The 15,293-nt window shown below is 50.3% G+C and overlaps 2 long non-coding RNA genes across 2 annotated transcripts in view; both read right to left on the bottom strand.

Moving 5' to 3' along the window:
* The window catches only part of LOC140411733 (uncharacterized), a 55,391-nt gene extending 45,597 nt beyond the window's left edge, over window positions 1-9,794 (bottom strand). Inside the window, exons 1-2 of the long non-coding RNA XR_011940974.1 lie at window positions 9,707-9,794; window positions 7,208-7,422 (exon numbers count right to left, since the gene is read on the bottom strand). This is a non-coding gene — a long non-coding RNA (uncharacterized lncRNA). The remainder of the gene's footprint in view (window positions 1-7,207; window positions 7,423-9,706) is intronic.
* LOC140411734 (uncharacterized) overlaps window positions 1-15,293 on the bottom strand; it is a 355,339-nt gene that overhangs the window by 146,645 nt on the left and 193,401 nt on the right. The window lies entirely within an intron of this gene.

The following is a 15,293-nucleotide window of genomic DNA, read 5'->3' as shown; positions in this document are numbered from 1 at the left end:
ACATACAGCAACAGGTCATCTGCATACAGCGACACCCGATGCTCCTCTCCCCCTCGGACCACCCCCCTCAATTTCATGGACTCCCTTAATGCCATGGCTAAAGGCTCAATTGCTAATGCAAACAACAGGGGGGACAGTGGGCACCCTTGCCTCGTCCCTCGATACAGCCGAAAATCCTCCGACCTCCGCCGATTCGTAGCCACACTTGCCATCGGGGCTCTATATAGGACCTTAACCCAACTGATAAACCCCTCCCCAAACCCAAACCTCCACAACACTTCCCAGAGATACTCCCACTCCACTCGGTCAAAGGCCTTCTCCGCATCCATAGCTGCCACTATTTCCGCCTCTCCCTCCACCGCTGGCATCATAATCACGTTTAGGAGCCTTCGCACGTTAGTGTTTAGCTGCCTACCCTTTACGAATCCCGTCTGGTCCTCATGAATCACCCCCGGGACACAATCATCAATTCTCGTAGCCAGCACTTTTGCCAGCAACTTAGCATCCACATTAAGGAGCAAAATCGGCCTATACAACCCACATTGCAGTGGGTCCTTGTCCCGCTTCAGGATCAGAGAAATCAGCGCCCCGGACATTGTCGGGGGCAGGGTCCCCCCCTCCCTTGCCTCATTGAAAGTCCTCACCAGCAACGGGGCTAACCGGTCCGCATACTTCCTGTAAAACTCAACCGGGAACCCATCTGGTCCCGGGGCCTTCCCCGCCTGCATGCTCCCCAGTCCTTTAATCAGCTCCTCCAACCCAATTGGCGCCCCAAACCAGCCACCTCCTGCTCCTCCACCCTCGGGAACCTCAGTTGATCCAGAAATCATAACCTAGGGAGGTTATGCTGCAATTGTATAGGGTGTTGGTGAGGCCGCATCTGGAGTATTGTGTTCAGTTTTGGTCTCCTTACCTGAGAAAGGACATATTGGCACTGGAGGGAGTGCAGAGGAGATTCACTAGGTTGATCCCAGAGTTGAGGGGATTAGATTATGACAAGAGGTTGAGTAGGCTGGGACTGTACTCATTGGAGTTTAGAAGGATGCGGGGGGATCTTATTGAAACATATAAAATTATGAAGGGAATAGATAGGATAGATGCGGGCAGGTTGTTTCCACTGGTTGGGGAAAGCAGAACTGGGGGCATAGCCTCAAAATAAGGGGAAATAGAATTAGGACTGAATTTAGGAGGAACTTCTTCACCCAAAGGGTTGTGAATCTATGGAATTCCTTGTCCAGTTGAGGCTCCTTCTTTAAACGTTTTTAAGAAAAAGATAGATACCTTTCTAAAGAATAAAGGGATTCAGGGATATGGTGTACAGGCCGGAGAGTGGAGCTGAGTCCACAAAGATCAGCCATGATCTCATTACATGGCGGAGCAGGCTCGAGGGGCCAGATGGCCTACTCCTGTTCCTAGTTCTTATGTTCTTATGTAAATCGTCGCATCCCCTCTTCCCCCGCTGGGGGCTGAGATCTGTACAGCTGCTCATAAAAGGCCTTAAATGCCTCATTTACTTTCACCGCACTCCGCACCGTAGTTCCCCTGCCATCCTTGACTCCACCTATCTCCCTCGCTGCCATCCTCTTATGGAGCTGATGTGCCAGCATCCGGCTCGCCTTCTCCCCATACTCGTACGTCGCCCCCTGTGCTTTCCTCCACTGTGCCTCTGCCTTCCCTGTGGTCAACAGGTCGAATTCCGTCTGGAGACTTTGCCTCTCCCTGAGTAGTCTCTCTTCAGGGGCCTCTGCATATCTCCTGTCCACGCTTAAAATCTCCCCCACTAACCTCTCCCTTTCCCTGCCCTCTCTCTTCTCCCTGTGAGCCCTGATGGAGATGAACTCTCCCCTGACCACCGCCTTCTGCGCCTCCCATACTACCCCCACCTGCACCTCCACATTGTCGTTGGCCTCCAAATACCTTTCAATGCACCCCCGTACCCTCCCGCACACCTCCTCATCTGCCAGTAATCCCACATCCAGTCGCCACAGCGGGCGTTGGTCCCTCTCCTCTCCCAACTCCAGCTCCACCCAGTGCGGGGCGTGGTCTGAGATGGCTATGGCCGAATACTCCGTTCCTTCCACTTTCGGGATTAGCGCCCTGCTCAAAACAAAAAAATCTATCCGGGAGTAGGCCTTGTGCACGTGGAAAAAAAAAGAAAATTCCATGGCCAGGGGCCTAGCAAAACTCCACGGATCTACTCCCCCCATCTGGTCCATAAACCCCCTTAGCACCTTGGCCGCAGCCAGCCTCTTCCCCGTCCTAGATCTGGAACGATCTAATGCTGGGTCCAACACCGTGTTGAAATCCCCCCCTCATTATCAAGCTTCCTACCTCCAGGTCCGGAATGCGCCCCAACATACAATTCATAAATCCAGCATCGTCCCAGTTCGGGGCGTATACGTTTACCAATACCACCCACGCCCCCTGCAGCCTACTGCTCACCATCACATATCGACCTCCATTGTCCACTACTATATTCTTGGCCTCAAACTACACCCGCTTCCCCAACAGTATTGCCACCCCTCTATTCTTCGCATCCAGCCCCGAATGGAATACCTGTCCTACCCATCCCTTTCTCAATCTGACCTGATCTGCCACCTTCAAATGTGTCTCCTGAAGCATGGCCACGTCTGCCTTCAGTCCCTTTAAGTGCGCAAACACTCGGGCCCTCTTTACCGGCCCATTCAGGCCCCTCACATTCCACGTTATCAGCCGGATTGGGGGGGTTCCCAACCCCCCCCCCCCCCCACCCTGCCGACTCGCCATCTCCTTTTCTAGGCCAGTCCCGTGCCCGCGCCTCCCGCACACTCCAGTCCCCCAGATGGGGGACCCCCGCCCCGACTACCTCTTCTGTTTCCAGTTCCCCCTCGGCCAATGCAGCAGCAATCCTACCTCCCCCCCCTCTCTCCCCCCCCCCCGCTAGATCCTTATCTAGCTCTTTTGCTCCCCCCATAACACTCACGTAAGTCAGCTGACTCCTGCTGACCCCCCCCCGTGTGCAAATCCCCCTCCTCCTCCCCAGCAATCGGTGTGCGCTCTTCCATCCCCCCCCTCTGTCCCTCCCTAGCGTGGGAAAAAGCCCGCGATTTCCTGAGCCAGCCCCGCCCCCTCTGGCACAGCTCCTGTTGTGGCCTTATCCCAGTTCCCCCATCCCGGGCCTCCCCTCCCTCCAGCACCGGCGCCCACATTCTCTCACAGTCTCCCCATCAGATCTCTTCCCCCATCCCCATCCATCGCCCAACCCGTGGAACATTCCCTACGCATAGTTAAAACCCTGTATACAACTGACAGCCCCCCACAACCACAGACCCTCAGTTTGAGTCCAACTTTTCAGTTTGTATAAAGGTCCAAGCCTCTTCAGGCGGTTCAAAGTAGTGGTGTCGATCCTGAGATGTGACCCACAATCGCGCTGGCTGCAGCATTCCGAATCTCACCCCCTTCCTATGCAGCACCACCTTGGCTCGACGGTATGGGGCAGCACGGTAGCCTTGTGGATAGCACAATTGCTTCACAGCTCCAGGGTCCCAGGTTCGATTCCAGCTTGGGTCACTGTCTGTGCGGAGTCTGCACATCCTCCCCGTGTGTGCGTGGGTTTCCTCCGGGTGCTCCGGTTTCCTCCCACAGTCCAAAGATGTGCAGGTTAGGTGGATTGGCCATGCTAAATTGCCCTTAGTGTCCAAAAATTGCCCTTAGTGTTGGATGGGGTTACTGGGTTATGGGGATAGGGTGGCGGTGTTGACCTTGGGTAGGGTGCTCTTTCCAAGAGCCGGTGCAGACTCGATGGGCCGAATGGCCTCCTTCTGCACTGTAAATTCTATGAACTATGAACTATAAAACCAGCTCTCTTCTTCGCCACCTCCGTACTCCAGTCCTGATAGATTCGGATCACCGCATTCTCCCACCTGATGCTCCACTCCTTCACACTCTCTGTCCACGAAACGATGAAACCTCACCACTATCGCCCTTGGCGGCTCGTTGGCCTTGGGTCTCCTCACCAGGACCCAATGAGCCCCATCTAGCTCCAGGGGACTCGGAGAGGCCTCTGCACCCATCAGCGAATTGAGCATCGTGCTCACATATGCCCCGGCATCGGCCCCCTCCACCCCTTCAGGGAGACCCAGAATACGAAGATTCTTCCTCCTCGACCTGTTCTCCAGGTCTTCGAATCTTTCCGCCCACCTCTTGTGCAGCGCCTCGTGCGCCTCCATCTTCACCGCCAGGCCCAAGATCTCGTCCTCGTTCTCTGCGGCTTTTTCCTGCACCTCCCGGATCTCTACCCCGTGGGCCTTCTGGGTCTCCTTTAGCCCCTCAATCGCCGTCAGCAGTGGCGCCAGCACCTCTTTCTTAAGCTCCTCCACGCAGCGCCTGAGAAACTCCTGCTGCTCCAGCCTCCATGCTGCTCGATCTCTGCTCTCCGCCATCTTGTTTTTTCTCCCTCGCTTCTTTCGCTGCTCCAAAACCGCTTTTTTGACCGCCCCACTTCTGGTCCACTCCATGTACTATGGAAGGGGGACCTTGCTCTCACCTTCCCACATGGAAAGTCGTCGGAAATTTGCTGTTGGGGCTCCTCTGGAGAGCCCAAAAGTCCGTTCTAGTGGGAGCCACCGAAATGTGCGGCTTAGCTCCGCATAGCCGCAACCGGAAGTGTCGGGATCCTCATTCATGAGTGATGAGCTACGTCAGTTCCTGCTCAGCAGGGTATCGCCTCCAGCAGAACAACGAGCTACAACCCCCGGGGAAACGGACGGGTAGAAAGGGAGAATGGGACGGTATGGAGGGCCGTCCAGCTGGCCCTATGGTCCAGAAATCTCCCGGCCTCCCACTGGCAAGAGGTCCTCCCTGATGCACTACATTCCATTCGCTCATTACTTTGTACTGCGACGAACAGTACACCGTATGAACGTCTTTTTGCCTTCCCCAGGAAGTCCACATCCGGGGTATGACTCCCAACTTGGCTCACAGCTCCGGGAACTGTGCTTCTCCGTAAACATGTGCGGCTCCACAAGGCGGATCCGTTGGTGGAGAGGGTGCACCTGCTCTACGCAAACCCACAGTATGCCCAAGTGGCATTCCCCGACGGCCGCCAGGATACCGTCTCCCTCAGAGACCTGGCACCAGCAGGTTCCACCCCCGCACCACCCCCGTCTCCCCCTGCGCCACCCTCCCCTCACCCGCCACCCCCATCACGCCCCCCAGGACTGTCCGTCCTCCCCCTGCCCACCCCCGATGATGAAGAGGATTTTGGCACGCTCCCGGAGTCAACTTCGACCACGACAGCACCATCATCGCCGGCTCCACTTCGTCGATCCCAGAGGACGATCAAGACGCCGGACCGCCTGAACCTCTGACCCGCCCACCGGATGATCAGGGACATTTTTTTACCATTCTGTAAATATTAAAGATTGCGAATTGTATGTAGTTATCCACCACCCCCGCTGGACTCAATTTTAACAGGGGGTGAATGTGGTAAGCCACTGTGTTTTTATATAAAGGGTTGTACGGGAGAACCTGCACTACAGGTTCACCTGGGCCCCTGCATGCTAGCTCCGCCCAGGAGCCAGGTTATAAATATGCGTGGCCTCCAGCTCGCAGCCATTTCGTCAGCTGCTGTAGGAGGCCACACATCAGATACTAATAAAGCCTCAGGTTGAATTCAACTTCGTCTCCAGCCAAATTGATCGTGCCTCAGACCCCAGTAAAGGGAAACAAGCATTCGTCGATGGGTACACTAACTGGAGAAACGTTGGAAGAGATATTGCTGATTATGAAACTTCCAAAACTCATATTAAAGCTATGTGTGTGTTTGTTGAAATATAAATTACCTGGAAGAATTGATCCTGTGTTATCGGCTCAGTTTCAAAAGGAATGTTATTACTGGAGGAAAGTGCTGAGACGTGTGGTTGCCCCAGTCAAACTGCTGTCTTCTTTGGAACCATCGCTAAGAGGACGTGATGAGTCATTGTTGTCAAAACTGAGGAGTATTTTTTTTAGCTTGCCTTGAATATCTCAGTGAGCTTCTCAAAAGTTATCAATATTGTGACTCAGGGAAGACCAACTTTTTAATGCACCAAACCTACGCTGACTTCAAAGAACAAAGAAAAATTACAGCACAGGAACAGACCCTTCGGCCCTCCAAGCCTGCGCCGATCCAGATCCTCTATCTAAAACTGTCGCCTATTTTCTAAGGATCTGTATTCCTCAGCTCCCTGTGACACCAGGTAGTTTGTTCGTGCAGATGCTATTTTGGCTTTAAATATTCAATTCATTTTTCAAATGAAGGGGCAATTTAGCGTGGCCAATCCACCTACCCTGCACATCTTTGTGTTGCGGGGCGAAACCCATGCAAACACGGGGAGAATGTGCAAACTCCACACGGACAGTGACCCAGAGCCGGGATCGAACCTGGGACCTCGATGCTGTGAGGCAACAATGCTAACCACTTGCCCACCCTGCTGCCCTGTTTTGGCTTTAGAAGTAAACTTTGCTGATCTCAAGGAAATCTTGGCCGGGATTCTCTAAAATCGCGGCCTAAGTGTTGACGCTGGCGTAAACACCAGAGTGTTTCACGCCGGCGTCAACGGGCCTCCTGGCCCAGCGATTCTGTGGCTCATAGGGGGCCAGCACGGTGCCAGAGTGCTCCACACAGCGTCGGCGCTGATCCGCGGCCTTGCACTGCCGGAGCCACACAGTGGACTGGCGCAGAAGAAGGTAGGCCCCCTCCGGATTGTGCGCGCCCGCTGAATTGGAACCATGTTTTGTTATGCTCTTGACGTAGCATAAGCTGCTTCCTTGATGTGCACTCTGACAAAGGAAGGTTCAGACTTGGAGATAGCTTTAACACGTTTATTGAACTATTAACAATTCTCCTACTTGGATTTGCGCTACTGTTAATTCTGCTATAGCTACTCAGACTAACTAACCAGTCTGCTACAATCCATGTGGTGGGTGTGATGTTCAATCAACCCTGTGTCTGTACTCACTGAGAGTCTCCACTGGAAAGAGACTGAGCATGTGTGATGTGTCCTTTTATATGGGTAGGTGTAATGCCCTCCTGTGGTAGTGTCACCTCTGTGTGTATCGTGACTGCCCATCGGTCGTGTCCTATCTTACTGACCTATTGGTTGACTGCCTGTATGTCATATCTCCGGTGTTCCCTCTAGTGTCTAGCTAGGTGTAGTGTATGTACATTAACCCTTTGTGTACTTACAGTGATGTATATCACCACAGTTAGAACTGCGGGGGCTTCTTTCAATGGCTCCCAACTGGCGCTGCGTTGACCACGCGTGCGCGGCTGGCGGCGATTCTCTGGTTGCCGGAAAATTGTGTTCCGGCATCGGACCGGCATCGCAGTCCATTTCGGCGACAACTCCGATTCTCCGAGCCGGTGCGAGCTCGAAGAAACCTGGCCCTTATTAGCCATAGCTGCATCAATTTGAGAAAAAAACATGTGTGAAAGCTGAAGCAAAATCTTGAGCAGGGAAGTTTGAAAAGTGTGGTATTGCTGTTTTTATTCTTTTATGAAATGCAAAATGTTGATACATTATTGAATACTCCATAATTGTTAGACTTAGTTAAAAGTTTTGTCATGGAAGTTCAAAATGACTGTAGCTCAGTGGAAGCAGAGGCACTAACATTAGCAAAAAATACAGGTCCCTCTGATGATGAGTAGCATACAAGAGGAGGACCGTAGAAACATTGAAATCACATTAAAAGGGAAAATAGATGATCGTTGTTGAGACTGCGACTGTTAGTTGTGAAACAATAATGGTGCAATTGCAGAGTAAAAGTGAATCTCTGAAGATTCGATTCCCTGCTTGGGTCACTGTCTGTGCGGAGTCTGCACTATCTCCCCATGTCTGCGTGGGTTTCCGCCAAGTGCTCCAGTTTTCTTCACTCTATCCAGGCCTCGGAGTATCCTGTAAGTTTTAATAAGATCACCCCTATCCTTCTAAACTCCAATGAGTACAGACCCTGAGTCCTCAACTGATCCTCATACGACAAACTCTTCATTCCAAGGATTGTTCTTCTGGACCCTTTCCAAGGCCAGCACATCCTTCCTTAGATACGGGGCCCAAATCTGCTCACATTACTCCAAATGGGGTCTGACCAGAGCCTTATATAGCCTCAAGACTACATCCCTGGTCTTGTATTCTAGCCCTCTCAACATGAATGCTAACATTGCATTTGCCTTTCTAACTGTCGACTGCACCTGCACGTCAACCTTAAGAGAATCGTGAACAAGGACTTCCAAGTCCCTTTGATATTCTGATTTCTTCAGCATTTCCCCATTTAGAAAATAATCTATGCCTCCATTTCTCCTTCCAGACTGCATAACCTCACACTTTTCCACATTCCATCTGCCACTTCTTTGCCCACTCTCTAGCCTGTCCACGTCCTTCTGCAGCTCGCCTGCTTCCTCAATACTACCTGTCCCTCTACAGATCTTTGTATCATCTGCAAACTTAGCAACAGTGCCTTCAGTTCCTTCTTCCAGATCATTAATGTATGTTGTGAAATGTTGTGGTCCCAGCACTGACCCTTGATATGATTACCCCCCCTTATTTTCTGAAAGGGGATCGTACGACCAATGGACAAGTGCAGTAGTTATGTGGACTAAGGTGACTGCCTTGGGAAAGAGAAAACAAGATTTGGCATTGGCTCTTTACATAAGAACTAGGAACAGGAGTAGGCCATCTGGCCCCTCGAGCCTGCTCCGCCATTTAATGAGATCATGGCTGATCTTTGTGGACTCAGCTCCACTCTCCGGCCCGTATACCATATCCCCGAATCCCTTTATTCTTTAGAAAGGCATCTATCTTTTTCTTAAAAACGTTTAAAGAAGGAGCCTCAACTGCTTCACTGGGCAAAGAATTCCAGAGATTCACAACCCTTTGGGTGAAGAAGTTCCTCCTAAACTCCGTCCTTAATCTACTTCCCCTTATTTTGAGGCTATGCCCCTAGTTCTGCTTTCCCCAACCAGTGGAAACAACCTGCCCGCATCTATCCTATCTATTCCCTTCATAATTTTATATGTTTCAATAAGATCCCCCCGCATCCTTCTAAACTCCAATGAGTACAGTCCCAGCCTACTCAACCTCTCGTCATAATCTAATCCCCTCGACTCTGGGATCAACCTAGTGAATCTCCTCTGCACTCCCTCCAGTGCCAATATGTCCTTTCTCAGGTAAGGAGACCAAAACTGAACACAATACTCCAGATGCGGCCTCACCAACACCCTATACAATTGCAGCATAACCTCCCTAGGTTATGATTTCTGGATCAACTGAGGTTCCCGAGGGTGGAGGAGCAGGAGGTGGCTGGTTTGGGGGCGCCAATTGGGTTGGAGGAGCTGATTTCTTTACCTTATGACAGTAAAATCTGAAGCAAAGGGTTTTCTGAGCTGGAATTGGAAGAGTTAGACTCAAAAGTAGGAGACTCTATTACGTGATATGGATAAGATTTATAAAAAGGATGACTTGTTAAGTGCGTATGAAGCATGGTCAGATTTTGATAGGTTCCGTAAAATAGAGGAATTCTCCATGGAAGACTATATAATGGAATTTGGCAGACTATATAAAAGGCTGCAGAAACACAACCTGGAATTTCCACAATCTGTGTTGGCCTTTAAATTACTTGACTGTGCTAGAGTGAGCAACATGGATAGGCTCCTTGTTTTGACAGGAGTTCAGTATGCGGATAAGGGTACCTTATTCGATCAGATGACAGAAGCTTTAAAAAAAGTTTCTGGGAAACATTTGATTCCGATGGCTCTGATGAACCGCATAGGTCAGTCTGCAATAAAGCAGAATATAGAAGACACACTATTAACAGGATGGCGAAACCGCACGGCTACAAACAGGTTCCAAGACAATAGAGGGAGATCGGGACCCGGAAAGTATGAAGAAAGAAACCCAATTAGAACCTACAATAGGAAGATGAACCCCAGAAATGCCCGGTGTATGATAATTCGATGTTTTCGATGTGACTCACAATACCATTATGTTTTCAACTGCCCAACACGTGTGAAGCGACACATGACACGGAAGAGTCAGAAGAGGAAAAAAATAGTGACCAGAAAGAAGGCATTGTCCTATTAACAAGTGGCTTTACACCGGTAATGAGGGTGTTGGTTGCAGAATCGTTCAATTGTGCTGTACTGGACAGTGGCTGCACATCTACTGTGTGTGGAATTGACTGGTTAAAATGTTACCCGGACTCCTTGAATGCTGAAAATCGTAACAAGGTTAAGGAATTTGAAAGTTCCACAAGTTTCAGGTTTGGGGATGATAATACTCTGAAGTCGCTGAAAAGAGTGGTGATCTCTTGCAATATTGCCGGAGTGAATCATTTCATTAGCACGGATGTTGTATCAAGTGAGATACCTTTGCTTCTGAGCAGACCGTCAATGAAGAAAGCACACATGAAACTGGATATGGAACAGGATAAGGCAACAGTTTTTGGAAAGACGGTGGACTTACAATTTACACAGTCGGGACACTATTGTATTCCATTATTGACAAATAATATTTCAAGTACAGTTGTTAAGGATATGTTAATGGCAGTTGAAAATGGGACTTTAGCTGATAAAAAGCTTTCTGTATTAAAACTGCATAGGCAATTTGCGCATCCGTTTCCTCGGAGGCTGAAAAATGTATTAAAGGATGCAGGGGAAAGGGATGAAGACTATACTAAACTGATAGAACAGGTTAGTGATCGCTGTGAAGTTTGTAGGAAGTACAGAAGAACACCAGCACGACCAATAGTAACCTTACCTTTGGCCAAGGATTTTAACGACATTGTGGCCATGGACCTTAAGATCTGGGATAAAGCCAAAAATATATTTATTTTGCATTTTGTAGATTTAGGAACCAGATTTAATCAATCAACGATTGTACGAAGTAAAGAAAAGAGCGTAATTCTGGATCAAATTGTGGAAAAACAGATAGGGACAGGAATGAGCCCACCGGCAAAATTCCTTAAACAATGGGGGAGAATTTGCTAATGATGAGTTTAGGGATATGTGTGAAAATGTGAATATCACAGTTCGGAATACGGCTGCGGAAAGCCCATTTAGTAATGGTGTGTGTGAAAGAAACCACGCGGTAATAGATGACATGCTCCGGAAAATTTTGGTGGATAGACCAAACTGCAAGTTAAATTCAGCTTTAGCATGGGTGGTACATGCAAATAATTCATTGCAGATGATTGGGGGCTATAGTCCCTATCAATTAGTGTTTGGTGGAAACCCTAAAATTCCGTCCATCTTAGATTTTTTAAAAAAAAATGTTTATTCAAATTTTTCCAACAAAATTTTTGTAACAAACAAACCCCCCCATAACAAAAAGAAGAAAGAACACAAACATCACAATCAAAATTAATAAACTACTGATACATTGGGTTTCTCCCACATATATTAACCCCCCCCATATAACATTCAAAAGTATCCTTGGGGAACCCCCCCCCCACCCGCCCAGATACCTCCCAGACAGAGCCACCCCCCCTCCCCTCCCCGCCCTGGGTTGCTGCTGCTGCTGACCTCCTCCTAGCGCTCCGCGAGATAGTCTAGGAATGGTTGCCACTGCCTGAAGAACCCCTGCAAACTTTATTCTCTCCAACTTAATGAACCCTGCCATGTCATTTATCCAGGCTTCCACACTGGGGGGCTTCGCGTCCTTCCATAATAGCAAGATCCTCCGGCTGGCTACCAGGGACGCAAAGGCCAGGATACCAGCCTCTTTCGCCTCCTGGCTCGTCCGTTACCCCAAATAGTGCCAACCCCCAACTCGGCTTGACCTGGACTTTCACCACCTTGGACATAGTCCTCGCGAGACCCCTCCAAAACCCCTCCAGTGCCGGGCATGACCAGAACATGTGGACGTGATTCGCCGGGCTTCCCGAGCACCTCCCACATCTGTCCTCCACCCCAAAGAACTCACTCAACCTCGCCCCTGTCATATACGCCCTGTGAGTAACCTTGAATTGTATTAGGCTGAGCCTGGCGCAAGAGGAAGAGGAGTTAACCCTACTCAGGGCATCAGCCCACAGACCCTCATCAATCTCCTCCCCAAGCTCCTCCTCCCACTTGCCCTTTAGCTCCTCTACCGAAACCTCCTCCTCTACTTTCAGCTCCTGGTAGATTGCCGAAACATTGACTTCTCCGACCCATACACCCGAAATCACCCTGTCCTGAATCCTCTGTGCCGGGAGCAACGGGAATTCCCTCACCTGCCGCCTCACAAATGCCCTCACTTGCATATACCTGAACGCATTTCCCGGGGGCAACCCAAACTTCTCCTCCAGCGCCCCTAGGCTCGCAAACGCCCCATCTATAAACAGGTCCCCCATTCTTCTGATCCCTGCCCGATGCCAGCTCCGAAACCCCCCATCCATTGTTCCCGGGACGAACCGATGGTTCTCCCGAATCGGGGACCAAACCGAGGCTCCCACCTCACCCTTGTGTCGTCTCCACTGCCCCCAGATCTTCAACGTTGCCGCCACCACCAGACCCGTGGTGTACCTTGTCGGCGAGAGCGGCAGCGGTGCCGTCACCAGCGCCCTCAGGCTCGTGCCCCTGCAGGACACCATCTCCAACCTCTTCCACGCCACCCCCCCTCCCTCTATTACCCACTTACGGATCATCGCCACGTTGGCTGCCCAATAATAGCCGCACAGATCCGGCAGCGCCAGCCCACCCTGTCCCTGCTACGCTCCAGAAACACCCTCTTTACCCTCGGGGTCTTATTTGCCCACACGAAACCCATGATGCTCCTACCTACCCATTTAAAAAAGGCCTTGGTAATCATAATGGGAAGGCACTGGAACACAAAGAGAAACCTCGGGAGGACCATCATTTTAAACGACTGTACCCTGCCCGCTAGCGAGAGTGGCATCACATCCCATCTTTTGAAATCCTCCTCCATCTGCTCCACCAATCGCGTCAAATTGAGCTTAGAACATAGAACATAGAACAATACAGCGCAGTACAGGCCCTTCGGCCCACGATGTTGCACCGAAACAAAAGCCATCGAACCTACACTATGCCATTATCATCCATATGTTTATCCAATAAACTTTTAAATGCCCTCAATGTTGGCGAGTTCACTACTGTAGCAGATAGGGCATTCCATGGCCTCACTACTCTTTGCGTAAAGAACCTACCTCTGACCTCTGTCCTATATCTATTACCCCTCAGTTTAAAGTTATGTCCCCTCGTGCCAGCCATATCCATCCGCGGGAGAAGGCTCTCACTGTCCACCCTATCCAACCCCCTGATCATTTTGTATGCCTTTATTAAGTCTCCTCTTAACCTCCTTCTCTCCAACGAAAACAACCTCAAGTCCATCAGCCTTTCCTCATAAGATTTTCCCTCCATACCAGGCAACATCCTGGTAAATCTCCTCTGCACCCGCTCCAAAGCCTCCACGTCCTTCCTATAATGCGGTGACCAGAACTGTACGCAATACTCCAAATGCGGCCGTACCAGAGTTCTGTACAGCTGCAACATGACCTCCCGACTCCGGAACTCAATCCCTCTACCAATAAAGGCCAACACTCCATAGGCCTTCTTCACAACCCTATCAACCTGGGTGGCAACTTTCAGGGATCTATGTACATGGACACCTAGATCCCTCTGCTCATCCACACTTTCAAGAACTTTACCATTAGCCAAATATTCCGCATTCCTGTTATTCCTTCCAAAGTGAATCACCTCACACTTCTCTACATTAAACTCCATTTGCCACCTCTCAGCCCAGCTCTGCAGCTTATCTATATCCCTCTGTAACCTGCTACATCCTTCCACATTATCGACAACACCACCGACTTTAGTATCGTCTGCAAATTTACTCACCCACCCTTCTGCGCCTTCCTCTAGGTCATTGATAAAAATGACAAACAGCAACGGCCCCAGAACAGATCCTTGTGGTACTCCACTTGTGACTGTACTCCATTCTGAACATTTCCCATCAACCACCACCCTCTGTCTTCTTTCAGCTAGCCAATTTCTGATCCACATCTCTAAATCACCCTCAATCCCCAGCCTCCGTATTTTTTGCAATAGCCTACCGTGGGGAACCTTATCAACCGCTTTGCTGAAATCCATATACACCACATTAACTGCTCTACCCTCGTCTACCTGTTCAGTCACCTTCTCAAAGAACTCAATAAGGTTTGTGAGGCATGACCTACCCTTCACAAAGCCATGCTGACTATCCCTGATCATATTATTCCTATCTAGATGATTATAAATCTTGTCTCTTATAATCCCCTCCAAGACTTTACCCACTACAGACGTGAGGCTCACCGGTCTATAGTTGCCGGGGTTGTCTCTGCTCCCCTTTTTGAACAAAGGGACCACATTTGCTGCCCCCCAGCTCCCAGCCACCTGGATCTTCAAGTACCGAAAGTTCCTTTCCGCCCTCTTCAATGGTAGGTCGTCTATCCCCCTTCCCTGGTCCCCTGGATGCACCACAAAGAGCTCACTTTTCTCTACGTTGAGCTTATAGCCCGAGAAGTCCCCAAACTCCCTTAGGATCCGCATGACCTGATATGGCTATGGCCGAATACTCCGTTCCTTCCATTTTCGGGATTAGCGCCCTACTCAAAACAAAAAAATCTATCTGGGAGTAGGCTCTATGTACATGGGAAAAGAATAAGAATTCCCTGGCCAGGGGCCTAGCAAACCTGCATGGATCCACTCCACCAATCTGGTCCATAAACCCCCTAAGCACCTTGGCCGCAGCCGGCCTCTTCCCCGGCTTGGATCTGGAGCGATCTAATGCTGGATCCAGCACCGTGTTGAAATCCCCACCCATTATCAAGCTTCCTGCCTCCAGGTCCGGAATCCGACCCAGCATGCGCTTCATAAATCCGGCATCATCCCAGTTTGGGGCATATACATTTACCAGTACCACCCACACCCCCTGCAACCTACTGCTCACCATCATATATCGACCTCCATTATCCACTACAATATTCTTGGCCGCAAATGACACCCGCTTCCCCACTAGTATTGCAACCCCTCTGTTCTTCGCATCCAGCCCCGAATGGAATATCTGTCCTACCCATCCCTTTCTCAATCTGACCTGGTATGCCACCTTCAAATGTGTCTCCTGAAGCATGGCCACGTCTGCCTTCAGTCCCTTTAAGTGCGCGAGCATTCGGGCCCTCTTAATTGGCCCATTCAGGCCCCTCACATTCCAAGTTATCAGCTGGATTGGGGGGCTTCTCACCCCGCCCCCCGCCGACTGGCCATCTCCTTTTCTAGGCCAGTTATGTGCCCGCGCCTCCCGCAC

The sequence above is a fragment of the Scyliorhinus torazame genome, chromosome 4 (assembly GCF_047496885.1).
Source record: "Scyliorhinus torazame isolate Kashiwa2021f chromosome 4, sScyTor2.1, whole genome shotgun sequence".
NCBI lineage: Eukaryota > Metazoa > Chordata > Chondrichthyes > Carcharhiniformes > Scyliorhinidae > Scyliorhinus > Scyliorhinus torazame.
This window is presented reverse-complemented; position numbering and strand designations above follow the sequence as displayed.